Source organism: Mastomys coucha, unplaced genomic scaffold (genome assembly GCF_008632895.1).
Source record: "Mastomys coucha isolate ucsf_1 unplaced genomic scaffold, UCSF_Mcou_1 pScaffold13, whole genome shotgun sequence".
Taxonomy (NCBI): Eukaryota; Metazoa; Chordata; class Mammalia; order Rodentia; family Muridae; genus Mastomys; species Mastomys coucha.
The window spans coordinates 50,133,695-50,161,512 of NW_022196895.1; positions in this window are offsets into that span (position 1 = coordinate 50,133,695).

Sequence of the window (27,818 nt, forward strand, 5' to 3'; positions counted from 1 at the left end):
CATGCTAATTTTTTTTGGTAGTTGATAAACCAAAGCGTGCTTTTGAGTCCAGTAGCATGTTCTCCTTACTTAGTGGCACATGCCAAACTTTATGACCACCAGACCTGAGCTCAGGACATACATATTTGATTTCTACCCCAGCAATCTTCCATGGCGGGTTACTTCATTTCTGTGTGCCTCATGGGAAACATCTCACAGTTAGACACCAATCTTTGCATTTCTGTTACTTCAATTCATGACATTTTAACAACTTCCCAAAATTGAAATATCATATATGTATTCAGCTGCTATAAATTTTTGCTTTATTTCCAAAGAGCTTGAGGAGTTTACTTCATTCCAGACAACATGTTTTTGCAAAACATGAACAGCAAAACAGGATTTATACTCCCACTGGGAGAGGGTCAGTGAGATTTCCCTGCAGCAACAGTCTGCATTCTGAATCACAGGCATCTTAACAGGACCTCTGTTCCTTAGAGTTGATGTAGGTGGCCATGACATTTGGTATAGAAATTACTGCTTTTGCTAAGTGAAAAATCAAACTATTGAACCTATTATTTGCAGAGCTTATACACCGAGTTTTGTTCCCAGGTGTACATAGTCTATGGTCCCTTTATGCTTCTCCTAGCAACTTAAAAAATAGATGTGTGTGTTGCCTAGAGAGTAGAAACTGTGGTGGTGGGATCCAAGGTTTCAGGGTAAAGAAAACTAATCTATTAAGGCATTATGGGTTTTTTTTCTGACGTTCTGTAGGCTCTACTATAGGAACATCAGAGAACTTGCTGTACGACAGAAAACAACCATATTGAGTATCAAATAGTAGACTGTTTATAATTACTACCCTTCTACTTCTCATATATACATTTATGAAGCATCACTAAAATAAACAGAGCACCATTTTCTGGTTCTGTGACATTAAACTGTGAAACATAATCTTGAGTCTAATTGTCTAGAGCAAGAATGACAATAGTAATGGGTACTGCTTAGTATTATTGAAATGATCTTATAATGATGTCTATTGGTGAGATTTGTAAACCTCACAATAGTGCAGTTATTAAAAGTTCTACATGCTAAATGCATGGTCCTAAAAAGACAGAACAAATTGCAAGAGAAGTAAATGCCATTTGAAAGAGATAAAGTACAGCAATAGCTCCATAACATGGAACAGAATTTCTTAGAAATAGTTTTGTAAATCTCGAGTGTTTATTTCTACAACTAGCAAAATGGGAAAAGATTGTCAGTCCTCCATGTAAAGAATGCCTGATTTTAAGTCAAGACTAGAGATAAAATATGGGTTCCCATATCTAATCCTGCTAGGTAAAGAGGGCAGTGAAGACATGGGGAGATAATAGATGGAATGGAAAGTATAGGGACAGTTTTGACTGGAGGAAAAGCTAAAGGTAGGAGCACTGTAGACTCTAAATGTGTTACAGAACATCAGATGCTTTCAGGAGAAACCTCTCAGAACACTTAGTGTCTGCTACTACTCCAGCTGGTTCTCAGCCTGAGTTGTTAGGAAAAGAGTGCATCAGCAGGTCAGCATCAGTTTGGGAAAGATTAGATTCTACTCCTTGAGCTGTAGATTAACAGGAAGTTCCTGAATGTGACTTTTATTCAAAACCAGAAGACTCGAGGAGAGAGGATGTTTCTCTGAAGTTTTAGTTTAGTTAGCCTAGCCTATTCACCTTGCCCCTTAAGGACGAGCCTTCTCTAAAAACTGAATTCCCAGCCATGAAGAATACGAACATGGATATTATTGTTTGTGTCACTTCTCAAATAATGGCCAACTGTGTTCATTTACCAGCTCAGCCTCGAACACCCCCCACACGCCAGGAAACTGTCTCCTGAATGTCAGGCCTACTGATTCTGTCACTGTACCAGGATTATCCAGGTAAAACCTAACTGGCTATGGCTACTTATCATCATCATCTAATCATCAATACTTATCATCAATGGCTTCCCTCTCTACATGATTGGCTATCTCCTTTCTAGACTTCAAGGTCCTGTGTTTGAGCTCTCCTTCCCTTCTATCCCTTCCTGGCACTCACTTGATGATGAAGCCCTTCTCCAGCCCTGGCCCTCTTTGCATGTGCTAGGTTTTATTCTGTGTTAGCACCTTCCAGGAGCTTCTTCCTCTAGGTGTGCTCTGGTCCCTGTTTATTCATATTTCAGGTCTCAGGAACCCTTCAGAGAAATGATAACCCCTGCCAGTACTTCTTATCTCTATTGTTTTTTTTTCTTACAGCCTTCAGCTTTACATCTTCATAGTAATTATCCTACTACATTCAAGGATAAAGTTAGTTGTGCTTTATATTAAAACCTGCTCTTTCAAGACAGCATTTTATACTCAGTTATGTGATTTTTTTTTTCCCTTAGAAAACTTGAAGAATTATCTGTTCACTTCTAATAGGACATGAATGACAAGATCAAAAAAATGGTTCTACCTAAGTCCAGTTCAATGAGCCAGTGAGTTTACCTGGTTTATTTCAGTAATATAGATGACACAAAGAGAGCTAGGATACTGAAAACCCCAGCCTCAACATGGGTGATGATTCACAAACAACACTCCATTTCTCTCTGGAACTTCCTATATACTGTACAGGAAGCTTTGTAGAGTTGAGGGTCTCCTGTCCTGGATTTTTTTTTCTGCTTTTAAATCTCAAAAAGAAAAAAGAAAAAAAAAAGTCTTGTGAACCATTTTTTGTTGCTCCAGAGCCTTTCCATTTTCATTGCTTCCTGAGGATTATTGGCCTTTCTCCTTTCTCCAGGAGAAGATGATTAACCTTAGAAGAAATAACTACAGAACACCAGCACATAGGGCTTAAAATAACATAGAGCTTGATATAAATGTTTTAATGGAAAATGAGTAAAGTACAAATACACTATTGTAACTGTTATCTATTCATCTACAACAGTAAAAGTATTTCAAGTAGTAGAGATGAATATCATTAGTCTTTCTCTTTTCTCCAGGAGAGATGGTTTTATTTCAGAAGTAACTACACTAGTACATAGGACTTGAAATAACATAGGGCCTGAAATAAATATTGTTCTGTTTTGTTTTGTTTTTTTCTGAGACAGGGTTTCTCTGTATAGCCCTGGCTGTCCTGGAACTCACTCTGTAGACCAGGCTGGCCTCGAACTCAGAAATCCACCTGCCTCTGCCTCCCAAGTGCTGGGAGGCATGTGCCACCACCGCCCGGAAATAAATATTTTTAATGAAAAAATGAGTAAGCAACAAATACGTCATTGTAACAATTATTTATTCATCTATAACTATAAGAATGTTCCAAATATTGGTTATCATTGCTAGTTTCCCTTAAAAAGGCAGCAACCTTTTTCAGTTTGTAAGACTGACAGTAAGCAGTGTTGAATTTGTTTAATTCTGTCTTATTAACTAGACAACTAGCAGCTTGAGACTGTAGGTTATGTTTCTCTGTTCAGCTGATACCTAACATTTGGCAGAGAGTTGTCCACAAATACTTCTTGCATGATTTTTACTTTCAGCGTTAGTGAATTAGTGGAAATTTAAACTATCAAGCACTGTTCTTATGTTTTCAAAACCACATGCAGTTCTCATCCATCTTCTCAATTTTCATGCTTTATAAACTGCAGGGCAACACATCCTAGAAACAGAAAATATCCTGTGCCCTTATAAAGCAAGTCATGATAAACAAAACCCCAACCATAATGAATTTTCTCCCTGTGTACACACTTTTCTTCACCTCACATTGATACAGGATATGATACTGTATAAGCATGTTTTCAACTCTCAGCAGGTGAGGCCATACAGGGAAGAAGATAGACTCAGCATCCAGAGTGCCTGCTGATGCGTCTTGATTGAGTTCCTTATTCACATTGCATTTGAATGAGGACAGCGCTGACTTCAGTGGGTTGTTGTGAGGTGTCGTTATTAATCACTTTTCTGTTGTTGTGCTAAAACACTGTGACCTAAGGTCTTAACCAAGAGTTTATTTTGGCTTATGGTGTCAGAGTGTGAGTCCATAATGATGGGGGGAACATTTCAGCAAGTGGCAGGTGCTGGAAGCAGAATGATCCCATCTTCAACTCCAAACATGAAGCAGGAAAAGGCAACTGGCAGTGGGATGAGGCTATAAACTCTCAAAGCCTGCCCTCGGTGACTTACTTTCTCCAGCAAGGGTCCATATCCTAAAAGATCCTTAACATGCCCCAAAGTGCCACCAACTGTGAACCAAGTGTTTAAATACCTAAGACTAGGTATTTATGCTATACCAGGTATCAGTAAGATGGATGAGAGGTAGATAAGGATTTCAAATGTAGGTGATGTTGAGAACATTTTGGAAATAGACTGAGGCCCAAGCACAAGAGGAGGAATGGTAAGAAGAAAATCTAAATCTAAAAGCTAAAAGTGTTAGAAGTCACATATAAACTATAGAGTTCATGTTAGGAACTAAAAAAGGTACTGGGAACTGACTCATCAGGTTCTGAGGGAAAAGGTAGGGATAGGGAAGCTTTTCTACAATCTGCAGATGGCAATACACTAATCTAGAGCTTTCCCACACCCTTCTCCTAGACTTCCTGTTTTGGTGGAATCATTTCACTCTGGCTCTAAGGGCCACTTTGATCTATGACTTTACAGCCAAAGGATTACTCTGCCTATGTGTTGAGATTGGTTCAAAACTTACCTGTGATCCAACCTGCTGAAGACAGATAACAGAGTCATTGCCATCAGCAGGAATATCTTTTTTCCTGCCAAATCTTAACCTAGGGAAGCAGACATCATTCCTCCATAGTGTCTAGAAAGAAGGCCAGGTGGAGAACAGGGGCCCAGTGAAGTTATTCTAGTGACCGTCAGAGCACCCAGGCCTTGAAATTTATGTGTATACAAAAGAATGTTCTTTCCTTGAGTGTGGTTTTTCAGTCCTTGGCATCAGAGAGAATCCTAATTGATAACGTCCAGCACCTACCCTCCTCCAGTGTGTGTGTGTGTGTGTGGGGGGGGGTGTTAGACCCATGGCTATAGATGACAAAGCAACTAAAATGTCTGTGTGTTTCCTTCCATATACACACATGTATAGAACAGGTACTTGCGAGAATCATGTTCATGGTTACCGCGACTGTTCATCTTATAGTCAGCATCATATTTAAACCACAAAGGAGAACAAATTTCCCCTCAATTGTTCTTACCTATTGTCTTAGTCAAGGTTTCTATTCCTGTGCAAACATCATGACCAAGAAGCAAGTTGGGGAGGAAAGGGTTTATTCAGCTTACTTCCACATTGCTGTTGATCACCAGAGGAAGTCAGGACTGGAACTCAAGCAGGTCAGGAAGCAATAGCTGATGCAGAGGCCATGGAGGGATGTTCCCTATTGGCTTGCTTCCCCTGGCTTGCTCGGCCTGCTCTCTTAAAGAACCCAAGACTTCCAGCCCAGGGATGGTACCACCTACAAGGAGCCCTATCCCCTTGATCACTAATTGAGAAAATGCCCCACAGCTGGATCTCATGGAGGCACTCCCCAACTGAAGCTCCCTTCTCTGTGATAACTCTAGCCTGTGTCAAGTTGACACATAAAACCAACTAGTACACCTAGAAATTTATCTTATTAAGAGCATTAAATGTCAAGACAAGTTTTTATTTGATTATAAATTTCCATCTTTGCTCTTCTCACTTTCAGAAGTTAGTATGCAGTATAACAATAACAAGAACAGGCTAATTTGTTGGTTCATGTACATCTTAAAAAAATCTACTTAAAATATCAAGTCATTAAGGGGCACAAAGTTTGCACTCTCTTCCTTGAGAGGAGACATACTGTGACTCACATAGGCTACTTTTTCACTTGTGAAACAACCTAAGTAGTAAACAATCTGTCTTTGTTAATGAACAGTAGCAGCTAATGCTTGTGAATATAATGTTGTAAAATCTTGGCATGTATTAACTAATTTAGCTGCACCTATATTCATTCAGGTATACAACTTTATATCTGACTTCTGACTGTGGAAACTGAGTCACTTCTAGGGTAAATAACTCGCTTTGTCTCTTACTAGTGCCAGGCTGGAAGAATAGTCCTGCCACAGCACCATATGCTCAAGCACTACATTCAGAGAAAAGGAACAAATGAATAAACAAAGAGACCAGTCTCTCCTATTCCCACTTCTGGGAAGAATGTGACAATTGGATGGTCTTTGTGACTCTTCAACAGAGCAGCCATATTCTTTTAATTTCTTGGCTACTGTCTAATTATCAACTAGATTCCTGGTACAAACTCTGTTCACAATTTCCATTCTCCCAGGCACAATTCAGTTCAGTGAAAAGACAATTTACTGAAATGAAAACCTTGCTAAATGTTATCATGGTAAACTGGAGGGCTGAGTGTTTCCTGCATTGTCTACTGGTACTAAGGGAGTAGTTGAGTCACTAAGAGTCTGCCTCATTACAGGCACTGAAGTCTAGTGTCTGTAACATTTGCTCTGCACAGTGAAATGGAATGCCAGGCATCAGCCTGCGTATTTCAGGTGAAGCGCTTACCTAGAAGCCAGTAACACTTCACCCAGCTTGTATTTATAATCTTTAGTATTAGGTGGGATGGGTGGCAGGGTAATCACTAATATGACATGAATGAACACTTAACCATGATGGCACAGCGTTTTCCAGTTGGATTTGCACTGAAATTCGTACCTCTTGGTTAGCACAGAAATGCTAATCATGTCTCAGGCTGACAGCAATTTAGAAATCAGCTTTCTGTGTGCATGGAAATACAACATTTAACTCTTGACTGATGTCACTAGTGTAGATGGGGTTGGATCAGCATCTATCTAAAATTCAGGTGATTCCTGTTGCTAATTGTGAAGTATCTTTCTGCCACAGAAGGCTTGCTCTCCCTTTAGAGATGTTCCCCTTGGAGCTCATTAAGCATTTCTTGTATCCTTGAACATGGACAGGCAGCTGTTCTTCTTAAGACAGTGTCTGAAGTTGAGTATGGGAGCGAACATCTGTAATCCCTGGACTTGGGAGGAAGAAACATCGATTCCAGGTTTGAAGCCACCCTCATTTGCACAAAAACACTCTATCTCAAGGAGGAGGAGGAGGAAGAAGAGGAGGAGGAGGAGGAGGAAGAGGAGGAGATGAGGAGGGAAGGGAGGAGGAAAAGGAGGAGGAGGAAGAGAAGGAAGAGGAGGAAGAGGAGGAAGAGGAAGAGGAAGAGAAGGAAAAGGGGGAGGAGTAAGAGAATGAAGAGGAAGAGGAGGAAGAGGAGGAGGAGGAAGAGGAGGAGAAGGAGGAATGCTTTCTTTAGAATCAGTGAAAGTGGTCCTAGGTTTGTTTATTTCTTTAGATAAAATTGCTCAGTCTTGGAGATTGAAAACAGTGTGTTCTTACTCTTCAGCCTTCATGTGCATCCATGATGCTGGCACTTAAATTGATGCTAGGAAAACTAAGAAGCACTCTCCCATGTCCGCTGTGGGTGTGACTTCCAAACTCTCACATGACGCTCTGTAGCTGTCTTTGCCAGCAGGTAAAAAAAAAACTATGCTGTACACCTTTTCAATAACATGACCTTTTTTAAACACATTTTTTTCTTATTTTTTAATTTCACCAGGTGAAACCTGAGTGGAACAGAAGTCTCACCAGGCTGTGTATTAAACTTTTGTTACCAAGTTCTGTAGTCTTTAAACTTTAATTCCTGAAACCCATGTATTATTCTGAAGAATAGTCAGCTCCTTATATTTAGCATCTCTTCTCTCATCCATCTCTGATAATGTCCCCATTCATGTGAGCATTAAGAACTTAAATGTCTATTTCTATTTAAATATGGTCATGCACTTCCATCTATCTCTGATGTTCCCCTTAGTTGACCGGATAGAAGGAGCTTTGCCTTCCTTCCACTGAATCCACTTAAAACACTTTACTCCATGCAGCAGTCAAGCTGAGAGTTGTCCTGGGGGATGTTAGCCACTAGGAAAGACCAATAAACTGGATTCTTCAGGCTCTTTTCTCTTAGGAGAAGCTGTAATCTAAGTGTACACAATTTGCAGTTCTGTCCTATCACCTGGGTAAGTCCTTCTGGTTGCCTAAATTTTCCCATTTGCTCACTTAGACAAGCTTTCTTTGCCATTATCCCTTTGTTCTGAATTATTTGCCGCACCCATTTGGTTACAGCCGGCTTCTTTAACCTTCTCCTTACGGTCCTAGCCAAGCTTCAACTGTCTTGATCAGTTTGTTAGCATCTTTCTCATTTCTCTGTGTCTGGTCAAAAGTGCTTCTTCATTGTATGGCAATGGCAGCCATTCACTTTTGATCTACCTAGCTTTTGTCCTGCTTTTTTTTTTACATTTTTGCATTTATGAGCATGTTGAGCCTAGGGGTTCCCAGTGGTTCCTATAACCTCTTCTGGTTAAAATGAGGACTATCTCAAAATAGTATATGGTAAATGTTCAGATTCTATGTAGAAATCAATTGACCATGGGGTAATGATGATTTACAACACAAATCCCTACCCTTAGGGCCCAGGGGACATCCATGAAGAGGAGGTAGACTGGTTGTAAGAGCCAGAGAACTAGGCCATCTGCTATGAGATAGTGTCTTCTAAAAATAAAGAAGAGAAAATAAATGAAGTGGGGGCTGGGGTAGATATGTAAAGGAGTTGGGGGTGGATGTGGTCAAGATGACTTGTATAAAATTCTTAAAAACTTAACAAAATATGTTCCCACGAGGAGACATAGACTATCAAATGGAATTCCCAGTAATATGCATGAGAAACCCCCTTTTCATTTGTTGGTCAGGGTTATCTAAGAAACTCCTAAAAGCAATATAGGATATTGCCCTTGGTTGAGTCGCAGAGGGTGAGGGTAAGTCCCTATTGCTATAGGCACCACTTACTTCAGATATAAGAATTTTGCAAGATACCAAGGGAGGGAAGTACACAAGAGTCCTACTCATCTGTGAAGCCTATGGTTTGTAAAATGTTCAGCATGGCGAGGCTTCCCTAAGGGTACAATAGTTGCATTCACATCTTAGCAGTAGCCAACAACTGTCTAATTGGACTTAAGAGCCATTCCATCAGGGGAGAAGTCATGCCTGATACTGGAAACCTAGGCAACTGTTGGGGTGAGTGAGGTCACGGATCTTAGACAAGAACTTACTACACCATTCACTAAATGAGCACATTTCCCTGTTGAGTTCTAATTACTTATTCTCGAGCCCACAGATAAAGATAGCTCCCAACGCTCACCAAAGACACTCCTTCTATTTGCAAACAAGAACATTTCAGAAAACTCTTCCTTGTGAAAATGCAGAGAACCAATCACTGAGCAGCCAGCCCCCTTCCCCAGTGGATACATCTATAATGGAACTCTTGCATGTAAAGCTCAGAGAACAACCTGGAAGAAGAGGAATTAAGCATGTAGCGCCAGAAGATCAAAAAGCTGTTGTGAGACTGTGTCTCTGAGAAATGACAGGGGAGCTTCCCCCAGGATACCTCAGTGCTATGGCTTCCTAAATAAGACCCCAACAATGTTAATATCAATAAACGTGCTAACTTGATATGGGGAAATCTCACCAAGTCCCATCCCGCGTGTGATTGGTTGATCTTGATGGTCAGGTTGTTTGATTGAGAAGCATGCAAAAAATGAATAAGGCCTTTCTGTTGTATGTCTGTGTGTGCATTACCAGGACTAAAGGGTGAGAACCCATCCTTATTACAGGCAGCACCATCCCATAGACTAGGGGGGTCTCAATACAATGAAAAGGGCTCAAAGGAAAGGGGAAAGCCACAGCATGGGCATCCTCTCTTCATCTCCAGGCAGTGAGATTGTGAACTTTGCTGTCTCACAATACCCTGCCTGTCATGATGGATTGAAGCTTCTGATACTGTGAGACAAAGGGGATTTCGCCTCCATTGATTGTTAATGTCAAGCATGTTTTGTGCTTTCCATCACAGTGCTCTAGAGCCTGGCTAGCACACCACTTCTCTCGCTCCAGCACTCATGTCAGAGAGAAGAACCTCATCACCTCTGTCTCGGGTCTTTCCATCCTTCTTGCTTTCTTTAACTTTCTCGTTGCCAGTGGGCTTTGTCCTGTGGGCTGAGAGTTCTTGAGAAGACTCAGAACTCGTCTTCTTTGCTCCAGTCTGTTGTCGACCTTGCACTGCTCACAGGACGCAGCTGAAGCTCCAGAGCTCAGCAGAGCCCAGACTTGACCCACATCCCTTCTTTCTCAGAAATGCTATGACAATCTGCTTGCCGTTTTTGTAGTCACCAAGGCCTTTAGTCCTTCTTCTCTCACTTTCCTGTGTGATATTTTGTCTACCAGACACATAGTATAAAGATATAGAAATGGAGGTAATACAAATAATATATACAAATCAGAATAAACATAAACAGGTAAATATACAATACAAAGCAAATAGCTACTAACATTTTCTCTGCCTTTTCCTTCTTGCTGACGTGGCAAGCCTCAATATTTGGTGTGCATACTCCTTCACTCGAGGGTTTTCTTTACTGCTTTTTATAGTATTAAGCATTTATTTTTCTGTACTCGACATAATGTTTGAATCAGACAGGAACATTGGTTCTACTAGTCAGATAGTTTCTTCTCACAGCTCTGAGCAGGAAGTGTATAAAAGTATTATGTTTATTACATATTTCATCTGTATTTCTCATAGGAAGACTGGCAAAATCCCAATGGAGCAGTAGAAGAGACTGGGAGGTCAGTGCACCTAAGCTATAGAGAGGCTACCCTATTGTTTCAGTTCCTTAATGGAAACAGTGGGCAAGAAAATGCTAACAGGAAACATGGCGGAATCTGGTAGCAGTGCAGAAAACAGTTAAGTAGGCAAGCTAAAATAAACAAAATCAAATATACATGAACCCTGCCTCTTCTTCCTGATCCTCCTATTCTTCATATTCTTCTTCTCTTCTTCTTTTTCTTCTGTATGCAGTTTATGTTCTCTTCTTTTAGCTTATCATCTTTGAGGTCATTTTTAAAAGTTTTGATTCTTATATTTTCCCGTTGACAAAATTAAGAATGACAATAAATAACAAATAACATTTATGAGTGTTCACCATGTGGTACTCTCATTCACAGCCATGTCTATTCTAACCATACCACAGTCTTAGGTGGTAATTTCTGCCATTTGCTTTGTCTTGAGCTGACACAGGATGCTACTTTCCAATGAGCTGAAGATAGTGAGATTTAGATCACCAATGTCAGGTTCTTCACCCAGATGCCCCACTTTCTCCAAACCGCAGACCTCCAAATCTTCCTTTCAGAATCTTTACCCTGATCTAAAGTCCCTTACTGCCTTACTGGGACGTTCCCAGTCTTCTTGTGTGACCTGCATGTGAAATGTGTAACACACGTGATGCTTTTGTACCCCAACTGCCTGTTCCATAATGTCTGCAAGACTCGGGAGCTCTTTAGAAGCCTAGCTACTCTTTTTTTCCTATAATTCAAGTAGCTGGTCTCATGGATGGCTTGACTTCCTTGAGTTTTCCTTCATCTGGAACCATCACTTGGGTGATGCAGTCAAATACTGCATCTGTCATACTCCTGTCTATAATGTTTTCATTTGTCTGAAGGTGCATTGCTAATTGTTACTGTATCAACAGATGCAGTTGCAACTCTATTCTGATTGATCATTTTGCATGGATGCCATAGTTGGATTGGCCTTGCAAGCCAGGAGGTGGCAAAGAGATAGCTTTAAAAATGCTATTTGTTCTGTAGGGTGTGAAAATGGGGCTTTAAAATGTTTAGTTAGAAAAATTACAGTCAAAATGACGTTCATCAGAAAGAAGGACAGATATTTTCATCAAAGACTAGGTGGGGCGGCAGAACAGGGGAAAGAATGAATTTGAACCTGCAAGCAAAGCTAGCAGTTTATGCAGCTGCACAGAACGCACAGGTGTCTCCTCAATTCCCTTCTTTGATCCTACTTTGGACTAAGTCATTACTTAATAAAATAGATAAGTGTCTACTTTAGTAAGTCACCTTAAAAAATCTGGCTCTGTTCAATGCAGAAATGAAAAACACTGTTTTTACTTTACAAGTTTTAAATAGGATCTATCAACAACTCAATGTAAAGGCATATTGAAAATAAATTGGACCTCGTATTGGGTAAAAGAAATCTTTTGAAGGTTTCTTCAGAAATGTAAGCTGTTTATTTAGGATTCATTTGCCATCGTCTATATTAAAATATTTACTGTACTTCTTCACACACATGTGACTGTGTCAGTCTCCATAAAGCAAATGAAATGGGCTTTTGTCTCCTAGGATCACAGAGTGGAACAAACATTGTTGAAAATATGTCCAGAGATGGTATATTTAAACACTCCAGTGGAAAAAAAAATCCCAAGATGTGTTTACCGGATTCATTATTGATTCTCTTCTACTTAGATTTTATTGAGAGATGATGCGAGAACATCCTATCATTACTATCTGGGCCAGTGAGGTCCTTAACAGGAAAAGGCCCTTGCTGTCAAGCCTGAAGACATGAGTTGTACTCTTGACCTTCTCATGATAGAAGGAGAGATGCTACTCCTTCATGTTATCCTCTGACCTTCACCTGCATGTTGTGGCATGTGTGTACTCTCACCCCCTTTCTTGTGTATGTGTGTGTGTGTGTGTGTGTGTGTGTGTGCATACATACATACACACACACATGCATTAAATAAAATTTAAAAGTATGATAAAAGTTAATTTTTAAAAAGACATAAGCAGGGAGGGCTGGAGAGTTGCCTCAACAAGTAGGAGTACTTGCTGGGCAAGCATAAAGCCCTGAGTTCCAATAAAACACCAGACATTCTACAACTCCAAGGCTGTGGAGGCAGAGATAGGAGGATCTCTGGGGCTTGCTGGCTGCCAGCCTAACTCCAGTTTTAGTGAGAGAACTTGTCTCACAGGAATAAGGTGGAGAGTCATAGAGCAGGTCACCGAATGTCCTCCTCTGTCCTCTCTACATGGGCAGATGCAAGCCTATACATGTACATATACCACATATCACACACACACACACACACACACACACAAGAAAGTATTATCACATATGTATAATTTTCCTCCCATTTTGCTAAGATAAGCGCTTGGGTATCAAAGTGTACTTTCCTGAGTATCCTAAATGCAAAGAAACGAAGCTAAGCAAAGTATATTTAAAGAGCTGTCTTAATGGTCATAAATGCCTGTAATCCATATTTATCACAGAAAGATTTTATTTTTCCTTAAACTTTAGTAGATAGTTTTGTTGGATATAATCATCTAGAAGGACAGTCATGGTCTTTTAGAAGTTTAAGGACATTTTCCTAGGTTCTTCTGGTGTTAAAAGATTTCTGTCAAATAATCTGATGTTATTCTAAGGATCCTGTCTTTATAAATGACTTGACCTTTTTCCTTGCAGCTTTCAATACTTTCTTTATTCTATGTTCTTAATATTTTTTTTTAGATTTATTTACTTTTATTTCATGTATGAGTGTTTCCTGAATGTATGTCGGTGCACCATGTGTGTAAAGTACCCACAAAGGCCAGACAAGGCCATTGGATTCCTAGGGACTAAGGTTACAGAAGATTGTGAACCACTGTGTGGGTGTAGAAAATTGAACCCAGGTCTTCGGAAAGAACAGCCAGTGCTCTTAAGTACTGAGCCATCTATTTAGCCCCACTGCTTTAACTATAGGATGCTATGGAGAATTTATTTTCTAGCTGTCTATCTGTTCTGTAACCTCTTGTAAATGAATGAGAATAAATCTCTTTCTCTAGAGATTTGTGAGAAATCTTCTTGTATGATTTTACTGAAGATAATTCTCTATGCCTTGGCTGCAGTATCCTTGTCTTTCTTCTACATCCATAATTCCAATGTCAGGTCTTGTCACGGTGTCCCAGAATGCTCCCGCGCTCACACAAACGCGCACATTCACATGTACCTTTACTATTTCAATCTGTGGACTTTGCCTTCCATCTCTGACGCTCTCTTTCATGATGATCCATTCATCGCTGAGGCTTCTGCTGAGCTTTTGGTTATTTTTATTTGGCTTATTAAGCTTTCCATACCCAGCATCTTTTCTTTAGCAATCTGAGCTCTACTTTCAAGCCTCGCGTTAACTTTCACTTTTCACTCATCTTTGTCCTTGTCATCTCTGAGTTGTCTGAACATAGCTGTGATCCTTCTTTAAAGCTCTTTATCTGGAAGTTCTCCCATGACGTTTTCATTAGGGACTGTTTCTACAGGGTTTAGACATTTGGGGAGGAAACATGTTATTTTGGCCTTTCATGTTGTTTCTATTTCTGGGTTGGGATCTGAGCATCTGGAGTTAATTTGTAAGTTGAGTTTTTCTTTCTTTCCTTTTTTTCCTTCAAGTCACTGTTTTTTTTTTCTCCCCCTTTCAGCAGAGGTGTTCACGCTGTTCAAGGGGAGGATAATGTATGGCAGGCTTGGAATGCCAATTTCCTCTTTGTCTGGCATTTAGGGTTCCAGCCTCTGTCCCAGATGGTCTGCTTGTCAGCTATGGTTTAAGTCTGTAGAGACTTGGTAACAGAGACTGGAACAAGTTTCTCCTGGCACTGTCGTGTGGTCCTAGATCTCAAGGCTGATGGGGCAACTGGAGGGTCACAGCCAAGTTTCTGGCAAGACTCTGGTAAATCTTAAAGGGAGGGAGCCTGGAGGAGGTGTCAGTCACTGTCAAGCACTGGGGATTCAGGATGATGGGGGGGGGTCCAGGGAGGGATGCAGATAAGTCACCTGGGTCTAAGGGCCACGTGGAACAGCTGCTCCCAGAATTCTGCCTGTGGTCTGGGCTCTACCCAGTGAAAATGTTTTGCATAAATCTTTGCTTGTTTGGCATTTCTACTTAAATGTCCTCCAACATGTTGCTGCTGCTCTGTGGTACCCCATCTCTGTAAAGGGTCACACCATCATGAGTGGCCTGGCATCTGATTCCAAAACATGCCCAGATTCATTAATTTTCTCTGGGCCACCACCCAGTCACCCTCCCCAGCCAGCTTGGTCAAAGGGCTTCACAAGAATCAGCATTACATTCTCCCACTTAACTGCCCCCACGACAGTCTGCTGAGAACCCTCCAGGGACTTCCAGCTTCCATCACAGAGAACCCAGACCCCTTAACAGAATCACAGACCCACATGGGCTGGGTCTCCTTCACTTCTTCCACCTTCTTTTCTGTGAATCTCCTATGATCCTACTTCAAAATCCTTTAACTCTTTCCCCTTCAAACTCCACTTTTCTTTGCCGGGAGCACTTTCTGTGTTGATGGTTTCTTCTGATTTTCTCTTACCAATTCCTACTGGTGGTGTTTGAAGAAACATCTTACTTCCTCTGTAAGACCTTTTCTGGCCACACAAGTGTTCCTTAGCCTGTCTTCCCACCTACTGGAGTCATCCTTCTGTAGGCTAAGGTCTTTCATTATTTTTGCAAAGCTTAAGCCACCTCAGTCTCTGATGCTACATCTGTATCTCCCACTCAATTCTGGGTCACTTGAGAGCAGGGTTCTTGAGACAGTTGCTCACCCCAGTATTCATAATAGCCTCTACTCCACAAAACAGCCTCAGTGAGTGATTGGCCACCCAACAGAAACAGCTCCTAAAACATTAGAGTTACAAGTACAAAGTGCGTTTGGTAAAGACCAGCTTCCAAGGGTGTGCAGTCATGAAATGTGAGAAGACATTTTGGAGACCCTCTATGTATCAATGAGAGTAGGTATTTACACTGAATCTCTGCATAGTGTCAGTTTATGTCTGTGTAAAGGAGTCGTGGGCGGAGGTTGCAAAGCTAATGTTATTCTCTACCATAATGTTTTTTTCTTTTGTCATTGTGGATAAGTGAACTCAGCTTTCTGGGGAAGTAGTTAAGTAGCAGGAAAAAAATAATACATTGTACACATACACGCATACCTATATACATACATGAATACATACACACATACGAACATATATGCAGCTGGTAGGGAAAGTGAAGTATGAAGTGAAGTTCCCTGATTGGGATGACCATTCTAATCTGTAGATGTGTTCACTGAGGCATATAGAGTTTGGAATTGAGCAAACTTTAAGTAGGTTCCTTAAACCAGCTGTGTGATATTTTTATTTTCAAGTTAATTAGAATAAAGTGATTTATGTGTTTTTTTTTTTAAAAAGAATTCACATTGGGAGACATCATGCAAACAACACTAATAGATATTAACTCATCAGCAACATTCAAGGGCTAGACACTATTTTTCTTTAGGTGATACAAAGTAAGAATGAGGCTGCTGAAGCTCTGCCCAGGATTGTTCTGCTTTCTTATACAATTTATAAAAACAGATGAAGCTGTAAGGTGACCTGATACTTAGCCAAGGGACTAACATCATTATTACTCACTTAAGCAGGGTCTCAAGTCCCATTGTCTTTGCAATTACTTCAGAAATGAGAGATGAGAGCATAAAGCTAAACTGCTAGAGTAAGCCAGCTACAGCTGGAGCCCATTAACAGCAAGACTGGGGATGCTGCAATGAGCAGTGGGAGGCTGCAGTTATCGTACTGGAGAGCCAAGAGGAGGTCAAAAACACGGGGCTGATGGCTGAGCCATAAGCGCCAGCAACACTTTCTGACGTGATGCTGTGTGCATCCAAGAATCACAGACCCAGACCCCTCCGTCTGTTATGTCACTTCCAAGTCCACGCATGTCTGGAAGTTGGAAAATGGAAGTCAAAATGGTGAGTGACCTTCAAATTGGGGATAAGATTACAAAACAAGTATAAAACTGAATCTAACAAGCATTAAAGCACAGTGAGGAAGACCCGGCTTGGGCAGAAATCACTGGAAACAATGTGCAAATGTTTCACTGCTAAGACTGAGGTCTCTCCTAAATGTAATAAACACTGGATGGCTTAATCCTTACATTTGGGGAAGTATTTGGCTAAAATATGGCTAATGGCAAGGAAGATGGAACCTAATCCAGGGAACGTGTCTACCAAGAGGCTCTTTCCTGGTAGACAATCTCTGTCTGAGGTGGCAGGTATGGGTGGGAGGAAGGTGGAGGACACATATGATAGTGCCAGGGCTCATCCAAAACACATGACAGCCTGCTTAGTGCTTTGGGTTTTTTGTTGTTGTTTTTTGTTTGTTTGTTTGCTTGTTTGGCTTGGTTTGGTTTGTTTTCTCCAACAGGTCTGACAAATGTGCATGATCTCAGAGAGAAACACACCTTCTTGCAAGCCAGGGCATCAGGGGCTAAAGTCTCACTCCAGTAAACACAAGAACCTATCCTGGCCACTGTGCAGGAGAGCCTCACTTCAAACACTCCCCTAGCAGTAAAATAGTAAGAGAGACGAAATGGAAATGGTGTTCAGATTTCTCTTGGGACTTTAGTATTTATTTATTTATATTTATTCATGTGCTCCTTTAATTGGCCTCTGAAGCCTTGGAACAAACAATTCATGCATTATACGTGCCCAGAATATGCACCGATGGGCCTCCTTCTTGGGAATCTAAAATCACAAAACAAATCTATGAATGCTTCGAACTTTGGAGAAAGTTGTCAAGTCTTTGGCTTTCTTTCCCTTCTGAGGACCCCTAGCTATCCCATTGTTGTCAATGGTGGCAACAGAAAACTGCAATCAAGTTAAAAAAAAGAAAATCCCATCTTTGCCCAAATGAACTATGCTTAAAAATCAAAAGACAATAGGCTCTTTGTAATACTTCATTCTGGAAATCTATTACATAACTGGAATGATTCTTAAACGTATTTGCTTATGTATATAAATGAATAAAGTTGTCAGCAATCATTTCGGCAAAACCACCTTTAATTGGCATTTTGGAGGGAGTCTGACTAAATCACTTACTTATGGTAGTAATTTCTGGTCGACCTCTTCCATCTACTACACGCCTCTATCTAACATGTTATCATTATATGTGAATTCAATTCTAGTAATCTGTATAAGGAGATATCCTTATGATAAAAGTTATTTGGTCCTAATGACATAATAACAGAAGAGCACGAGTGTGGAAAGATGCTTGAGCTCTGCAGAGCATGGGGAGGCCATTGCTGTGCTTCTATGGCTCGAAGACCACATTGGGCTTCCAGTTTAATAACTAGCAGCGTGTTTCTCTCAGTCTTGCACAGGCAAGAAGTAGGATGCAGGGACCACAGAAGTTTTGGCCCTGGGCCCATCTGAAAGTATATGTGCATCTATTTCAATGGTGTGTGAATGTGTGTGTGTGTGCACATGTGTATGCACATGTGTGTGCTTATGTGTGTGTGTGTGCGCACATGTGTACATGGGTATGTATGCATGTGTGTGTGTGTGTGTGTGTGTGTGTGTGTATACTTATGAATGAGTGCCCAGCTTGGGAAATTCCCATTGTGAGAACTGATACCTAAATGTACAAGAAAGTGAATGTCTCCATAGCATGCTACCAGAAAATAAAAGACTTGTCTTTTGGACTTATCTTTTCCCCTTCCCCCTCTCCTTCTTCTTTAAGAAAAGGACAAACAACAATATGAACTAACTAGTACCCTCAGAGCTCCCAGGGACTAAACCACCAACCAAAGAGTACACATGGTGGGACTCATGGCTCCAGCAGCATATGTATTGCAGAGGATGGCCTAGTGGGTCATCAATGGGAGGAGAGGTCCTTGGTCCTGTGAAGGCTCTGTGCCCCAGTGTAAGGGAATGCCAGGGCCAGGAAGTGGGAGAGGGTGGGGTGGTGAGGAGGGGGAAAGGGGAGGGAACAGGGTTTTTGTTTTTTGTTTTTGTTTTCAGAGGGGAAACAGGGAGAGGGGATATCATTTGAAATGTAAATAAAGAAAATATCTCATTTTAAAAAAAGAATCAGTACTTGGGAACATATGACTAACTCGATGTAAGGCTAATGATCTCTAAAGATAGGATGAAAATGAAACAAAAAGAGAAGCAGTGATGGTGTAGAGTCTAATCTTTCCTAGAATAAAAAGCTCCAAGCTAAAGGGGCATAAGGAGCTAAGATGAAAGTGACTTATCAGGGGTTGGGGGGAGGGCTGCTGCTTGGACCTAATGGGAGGTGCAAAGAGAATAATGAAGTTACCTGACCCCATGCTAGTTTGTAAATGACTACTTTCTTAAATCGCAGCTCCACTTTCCACTGGTACCCACCAACTGTAATCCCCACTAATGCACAGATCCACCCACGAAAAGGAGCTTACTCTGTCTTGCTTCCATTCTAAATCTCTGAATTCTTTATTTCTACATTAAGTGCTGCTTCAGGAGGCTAATTCAAACTTATCCCGCAGTATTCATTGGGAGGTCTTGCCGTTTTCTTCAGTCATACATGTGCAAGGTCCTTTCTAAGCACTTTCATGTAGGCATTCATCTTATCTTGGCTAATTTATGCAGATTTTTAAAAGACATTTGGATGCAGAAACTTAAACCACTATTGTGTCTCTTTAGGGACCCACTCAGCAAGAGATAAAAATTGTTAGCCCATCACGAATGCCAGCCAAGTCAGCGTTTAACCATACAGCGCTGTCAGGGATCCCCCCTGCTTCTAGAAAGCACACAGCTTCTTGTCTGGTCTGTCTCCATTTGATTGACTATGTCTTTAGGATGACACAATAGCATTATGAAAACTATAGTTAAAGAAGGCAAGGCATAAATGAATAACACAATTGAGAAACTGCATGTCTAAATGGAAGTGAGAGGCACTGGAGCCGAGAACAGGACACTGAGGCAGGGAAGGAAAGCAAGACCAGAAACCAAGTACATATCCTACATCTTACATCTGTACCATGGATGCCTTGACTAGCTGTATTGACTACTCCACCTCCCAGTCAGCCAGTTCCAAATTTAAATGGTTGATGAGGAGAGAGAGAGAAAGAGAGAGAGAGAGAGAGAGAGAGAGAGAGAGAGAGAGAGAGAGAGAGAGAGATCTGTTTGTAAGGGAAGCAGCTATTGCTGCTCATTCTTTTTAAAAAAGCACTTAAGGGTCATTAGTCTCACACTGCAGCAAATGCATTATTCATTTTGCCTTAGCCCAATTTCTCTGCTAAGAATTCTGCAAGAAAGCGATACACAGTTCAGTAGAGAGGTGATTGATCAAGTCAGAAGAAACAGAATTTGGGCATCTTGATAAAAAAATTTTTTTTCCTCAGTCTTCCCAGTTAGAATAAATCAATTTTATTTATGTAGTAACACTTGAATACTAACTACCCAATGCCATCCGTCAGAACAAAATTGATGACTATACCTTTAGGTTAATATTGCTCGAACATTTCATTCTGAATAATTTATACACATTTCTGTCAGAGTGTCAGTTCACAATTGTTTATTTGGTCTGAGCAAGTGTACCTGAACTGTAGCTTTTATTAAGGGAAAGATTTTCATGTCTTTATTTTGTGCATTAAAGGAGCCTGCCCTGGCTGGGGGCCTTAATGTTATTCTGCAGGAATATAAACACTGACAAATCAGTGCCTTGCCTTGGATTGCTTACATTTTTTTTTTCCATTTTGCCAAATGGTTTGTAGATTCAGAGGAACGGACAGCTAGGACTAAAGCTCTTGTGAAGTTAAGGTGAGTACATATTTAATAATAACATTTACCTGTTTTCTGAGAGGCTGTGTGTCTACTGCATTCGCAGCCTCAATAGCTGGTCTCACTCTTCAGCGAATAATCTCATCTATCCACCCAGGCTAATGCTACCAGTACCCTCTCTTTCGGGATGACTTTCAGTGTGTTCTTCTTCTTTTTGTAAAAGCCGTGATGCATTTTAGAATCACTCCATTTACTACTGTTGCTTTGGTTTTATGGCAATCACCTTCCCAATCGGGCAGATAGCATGGGAACTTGCATCTGCTCAGACTCTATGACTGCACAGAATGGTTGAGGAGGAAGGGTTAGTCATTTTAGAAAATAAAAACAAACCAAAAGCAGAAAGACTGATGCATGTCATCCGGATGGATGTCAGATGACCTAGTTAGTTCTGGGACCTTACTTCAGTGTTTTTGTTTTTTTTACTTTAAAGAAGAGAATTCTCCATTAAATCTAGGATGCTTTGCATGTGATGTATGTGTGATATATGCACACATGCATATATGCAATATATGTATATATACATATAAATCACACGTGTGTGCACACACATATACACTCTGTCTTCCTCTTTCTTCCTTTCCTCCCCTTGCATGGCTGTCTCTCATACAAATATTTCTCCATTTTTGAACACTTTCTCTCAGTCAGTTACCACACAGCTGGGTCTCAATAGAATATCTGACGGCCACTGGGAGAAAACTCATTTTCAGACATGAGAGGAAACAGATCTAAATGAAACACAAACTCCAAAGAAATCACCATGTGGCTCAACTTCTGGAATTCTTCTTCTTCCATGTTTGCAGATCTCATTAGCAGAAGCCGATAGAGCTGCTCAGTTTTATAGATGTGGATCACACACACACACATACACACACACACACACACACACACACACAAACGAGTTGAAAATGGATCACAGCTCCATTAGGAATACTATCTTAGGGTTGCTTCAGTTGTGATTAAGATCTACCCATGAAAGATATATGCATATGGGTACTGACTAAAAAGAAGCCCATGATTAGCTCTGCTGTGGCAATCACTTGTGTAGCTTGATCTCTCAAATCCTGTGAATAATCTACTCGGCAGACCTGTGTTGAATGTCAATTAGTAGGAAGATATTTTTCCCAGAAACCACACAGGGACCAAGCTAAGTTTGACTTTCCAAATGACTTTATAATTTAAGATAGGTTGAAAAATATACATATTACAATAAGTATTCTATGTAAAATATGTATAAATGAAAACGAACCAAATTTTATGGCTTCAGCATAACATACTTTGGGATTATTATGTGTCTGAATTGGGTTTCTCTCACTGTGGTGAAACACTGACCAAAACCAACTTGGAGAGGAAAGGGTTTATTTCAGCTTCCAGCTCCCAGTCATAGTCCATCACTAAGGGAAGACAAGGCAGGAGTTCAAACAGAAACCTGAGGTAGGAAGTGACACCTACAGGACACTGAGGCTGCTTACTGCCTTGTGTCTTATGGCTTGCTTGACTTGTTTTCTTATGAAACCCAGGACTACTTGCTCAGGGATGGCACTGCCCACGGTGGGTTGGGCTTTCCACAGCAATCACAAATCAAACAGTACCCTACAGAATTGCAAACAGGCAAATCCTATGCAAGCAGTTCCTTAATCGAAAGTCCCTCTTCTTTCCTTCCTTCCTTCCTTTTGTTTTTCTGAGACAGGGTTTCTCTGTGTAGTCCAGGCTGTCCTGGAACTCACTCTGTAGACCAGGCTAGCCTCCAACTGAGAAGTCCTCCTGCCTCTGCCTCCCAAGTGCTGGGACTAAAGGCATGCCCCACCACTGCCCAGCTAGTTTTTAAATCCCTTCTATGTGCTGTATTGTTAGGTAAAGTTTATCAGTTATTAGAATGATGCCAAGTTACTCAGTAAGGAAAGAAGGCAGTGCATATTAATGCCTTTGGGCTTAGTTGGGGACATAGGTTCCTATTGTGTTAAAAGTAGCTCACCTGTAGATAGCATCAAATTGGTATAATCATAGTGGTGTTATATACAGTGAAAAAGATTAGTCTCATTACTGTGTAACAAATATTAATCTACATGATTGTAACACATGTACTCTAAATCTTGCTTTTTTTATATAACATTTCAGTGAAAATATATTATTTTCAATAATAGGAGTATTACTTTATGAAATTAATTTGACTCTATCTTCTTAAATGTAACATGGCAAAAAAATCACTCAGATATAAATTAATAGAAATGTAATTATACATGAATTACTTAATCTTTTTTTTTTTTTTTGGTTTTTTGAGACAGGGTTTCTCTGTGTAGCCTTGGCTGTCCTGGAACTCGCTCTGTAGACCAGGCTGGCCTCGAACTCAGAAATCCGCCTGCCTCTGCCTCCCAAGTGCTGGGATTAAAGGCGTGCGCCACCACTGCCTGGCTGAATTACTTAATCTTAATTAAGAAGCCACCTATATATAGTATGCATATATATATAATTCAATACATATTCTTTTTAAAAAAGGATTTATTTATTTTATATATGTGAGTACACTGTAGCTGTCTTCAGACACACCAGAAGAGGTCGACAGATCTCATTAGGAGTGGTTATGATCCACCATGTGGTTGCTGGGATTTGAACTCAGGACCTTCAGAAGAGCAGTTGGTGTTCTTACCTGCTGAGCCATCTCACCAGCCCCAATAAATATTCTTAATGATCAACACTGTTGAAGTAACAATTTGAAAACTGACTATTTTTGTTATTTCTTAAGTAAACATATATTTGATAATCTCATTTTCCTATGGTATTTATCTTCACAATTTTTAAAGTAGCCCTAATTAGAGATTATGTTTTCCTTGGTATTAAGCTTCAACTTGGAATATATATATATATATATATATATTTTTAATCTTCTAAGATGGACAAAGGAATTTTGTAGATATTGTTAGGGGTGTGATAAAAATAAAAAGACAAGAAAAAGCAAAGACCAGTACAAGAAAATACCTCGGTAAAACCTCGGTTTTATCTTGGTAAAACCTCTAAACTTTCCAGCTTTTTTTCTGAGAATTTTATTGAATTACTAGAAAAAAAAACCCATTGCCAGTATGTTGTTAGTATTTTCAGCTAAGTTTCAGTATTAGAGAGACAACCGGGGTTACTTAGGATGCTAACAGTCAAAGATAACATGATGGAAGCCTCTCCTGCTGACTTTGTGATGCTCCTTGTAGTGGGTTTCTAATGGTTGTGGTTTTAGGACGCTTGACCACTGGCTGATCTTGAGACTCCACAAACATTTGAAAATTAGAATATTGGGGCTGGTGAGATGGCTCAGCGGGTAAGAGCACTGACTGCTCTTCCGAAGGTCCTGAGTTCGGATCCCAGCAACCACACGGTGGCTCACAACCACCCGTAATGAGATCTGATGCCCTCTTCTGGTGTGTCCGAAGACAGCTACAGTGTATTATGCTGGAGCGAGCAGGGCCATCCTGAGTTCAATTCCCAGCAACCACATGATGGCTCACGGCCATCTGTACAGCTACAGTGTACTCATACACATAAAATAAATAAATCTTTAAAAAAAAAGAGTATTGATCATAACGTTCACATTTCCAGTCCAGAGATCTTTAAAGTTTCTTGGAGGTGATAATAAGCTTGTAAATATCCAAAATAACCCAACCAGACAAGCCCTACCATCTTCAATTCATAGTGTAGGGAGCTGAGCCTTAGAAGACATTCGCTTCATAAATAAACTGTCAACTGGAATCTCGGTCTTGTAAATGACAGAGTGTTGTCCATTGCTAAAGAGAATGTATCTTCATTGGGAAATCAATCCAGAGTTTTGAAATTGAAGCCTAAATAGACACATGTTCCCACACTAGTCTACTATTCATTGTAAAGCACGATCGAATGATGCCTTGGTGACCAAGATGCACAATGGGAAGAAACTTGATATGTATAATATAATACACAGCAATTAATTCAATTAATTAAAGTAGACAACAGAGCACAGAGACTTTAAACCGCAAAGGATTCAATGTCTATTCAAATTTATCCTTCTTCCCCCTGTGCTGGCCACACAACTGTCCAAAAATAAAGCACAGAGATGTTTATATGCTTTTTCATGTCTTCTCCATTGTCAGGGTTGATTTATGAAAAGAAAATAGGGACTCATTAAAATGTTTCAAATGAACAAAAGAAAAAACAAAATGTTAAAATAGGATATCTGTCAAAGTCCCATGTCTACCTCTGAGGTGCTTTGTTAGCATGTTAGTCCATTCAGGATGCTGTAATAAAATTCTACGGCCTGGGTGGCTTACACACAATAGAAGTTTGTTCCTCACAGTTGTGGTTTCTCAGAAGTTCAAGGCCAATGTGCTGGCAGGCTTGGTTTCTAGTGGGGGACCTTCTTCCTCATACCATTAAGCTCCTGAGACACTGCATGAAGACGGGATGAGCTTTCTTCCTGTGTACCCTCTATAAAGGCACCAAGCTCAGTTGTCAGTGGTTTGTCCACATGAACTAGTGACCTCTTGTTATAGTTTTGTTTCCACCACTGTGATAAAGTACCCTGAAAAAAAAAAAAGAGCAACTTTGACAGAGAAAGGGTTAATTCTGTTTATAATTCCAGGTTATGGTTCATCACTGTAGGGAAACCAAGTCAGGAGCTTGAAGAAGCATGGCACATCCACAGTGAAGAAGAGAGTCAGTACACACCATGCGTCCTTGTGCTTGGTTAGCACCATACATAATCCACGAACCCCTCTGCTCAAGAAATGGCAAGTCAATACCGTCCCTCAAAGATGCGCCCATAGGCCATCCTGATCTCGACAATTTCTAATTAAGAGTCTCTTTCTAGATGATTTTAAATTGATTCAAGTTGAAATTAAAAGTAACTTTCACTCCTCCTTACAGCCCTTACCTGACACTGCCATCACTTATATGTTTGACTTCAATGAATGGTGAGTGGCACATCATCACCATAGTGATGTATAGTGATTTAGTGCATAGCAATTCCGTGTGCATTTCTTGAGACTTTATTTCTTCTTATTTTATGTATATTGTTGGTTTTTAGCATGTATGACTGTGTTATACATACATACAGTGCCCACAAAGGACAGAAGAGATCCTTGGAGCCTTTGAGACTAGAGTTACAATTGTGAACCACCATGAAGATGCTAGGAAATTAGACACTGATCTTCTGGAAGAGCAGCCAGTGCTCTTAAGTGCTGATCCATCTCTGCAGTTCAACATGTGTTTTCTTTAAAAACAGTAAATATGGAATAAATTCACCTAACATAATAAACTAATATGAATATGGTTATTTATAGATACTGTATTTACATAACTACATTTAATAAGTAAATTTGTCTAAAGTTATGTTATCTGCCTCTCATTTACTGCTTAATATATATTTAATAAAAATGTTTTTGAGTAACTACCAAGTAAATAATATATTTGATCGTTACTTATTAAAATGTATGCTATAGAAGAGTATTAGAATAATCAAACCACTGTGTAAAATTAGACTTCTAGAACATAGATTGGGAAGTAGAATGTGAAAAATTCTCGATTAAAGCCTCCTTAGTTATATGTTATTAATTGCCCTTTAATTGGAGAAACTATCCCCTTGTAGTCAATAAAGCAAAAGACAGGTATTAATGGGAGCCCTTGAGATTGCATTGGTTGGGAGGGAAGTACTTGCTGTGCAATCCTAGCAACCTGAGGTTCATGCCTGGGATCGACAGTAAATTGGATGAGGCCCCAGCCTACTTTCCAACCAGAACTTCAGATAAGGATTCCTTAAGCCAGCTTCCTTGCTTCCTCCTTCCTACTTTCAGCCAGCTCATCAACCACTGGGTCTTGGCACCAAGACTAAATGGAGCCTGACCCAGTGCCCCAGTTAGCAACCCCCTAGAGTCAGTTCCACTCCTCAACCTGCTCACTTATTACCCAACTGTCATTGGGCTGACCTGAGGCTGCTTTTAGTCTAAGCCTGAGCTCCTATCAGAACTTCAGCTGCCCTAACTACCATGGCCATCTTGGATCATTCAGAGTCTGAAACTTGAAGCTTAGAGGGTCGTCAAGGCTAAAATCAAAACATTACTCAGTGGCTACACAGCCTGACAGATTTGGATGACATCAAATAAAGAACTGAACACCTGCAACACAAGAAACACTACAAATACTGTAACTCCAGAATTCAAAAAACACAAACATGAACAAGAAGCCCATAAGCCTCCATCAGAAGTGAGCACCACTATTGTAAAATTCTTTTTTTGTTGTTGTTTTGTTTGTTTGTTTTTCAAGACAGGGTTTCTCTGTGTAGCCCTGGCTGTCCTGGAGCTCACTCTGTAGACCAGGCTGGCCTCGAACTCAGAAATCCACCTGCCTCTGCCTCCCAAGTGCTTAAGAGATTAAAGGCATGTGCCACCACGCCCGGCTTCTGTAAAATTCTTGAAGAAAAGAATTTAGTTAAAGCACAAGAAGACTTCAAAATAGCAATTATGAATATGTTCAAGGACTTGAAAAAGGATATGAAAACTGCCTGAATAAAGACCATGAAAATACAAACACTTGGTTGTAATAATGAAAAACAATCCAAATATATGAAAATAGAACTTAACAAAGAAATAGACTCTCTAGAGAAAAATCAAACTAAAATGAAAAAACTTGGGAAGTCAAACAAAAAACTCAGTGAATAAAGTAAAAGACACATTTCAAGCCTTGAAGACAAGGTAAAAGAAATGAATCATTCACTCAAAGTGAATGTTAACCATTAAAAATCCAGGTAAAATGGGCAGAAAGATTGTTCAGTCATTAGAGGGTAGTTTCCCAACCAAAATGTCAAAAATCGAGGCACAAAGCACTCAAGAAATCTGAGATACTATAAAAAGACAAAACCTCTGAATAATAGTTCCAGAGGGAGGTGAAGAAACACAACTAAGTGACAGAAAATATGTGATTTGTTTTTCTCCTTAAATTTAGGAGAAAAATTTCCAAATGCAAAGAAAGAGATGACCATAAAGGTGTAGAAAATGTGAGGAACTGCCAAACAAGCTGGACCAGAAGAGAAATTCTGATGATACATAAAAATCAAAATTCTAATTGTACAGAGCAAAGAAATGGTATAAAGAACTGCAAGAGAAAAAGGCCAAATCACAAATTCAGAACCATTAGAATAACACATGATTTTTTTCAACTTATTAACTTTTTTTGTGTAGGTCTGTGTGTGTCTGTGTGTGTCAGATGCCCTAGAGCTGAGGTAGGAGACAATTACAAGGCACATGATATGGATCCTGAGATCCAAATTTGGGCTTTGTGGAAGAAGAACAA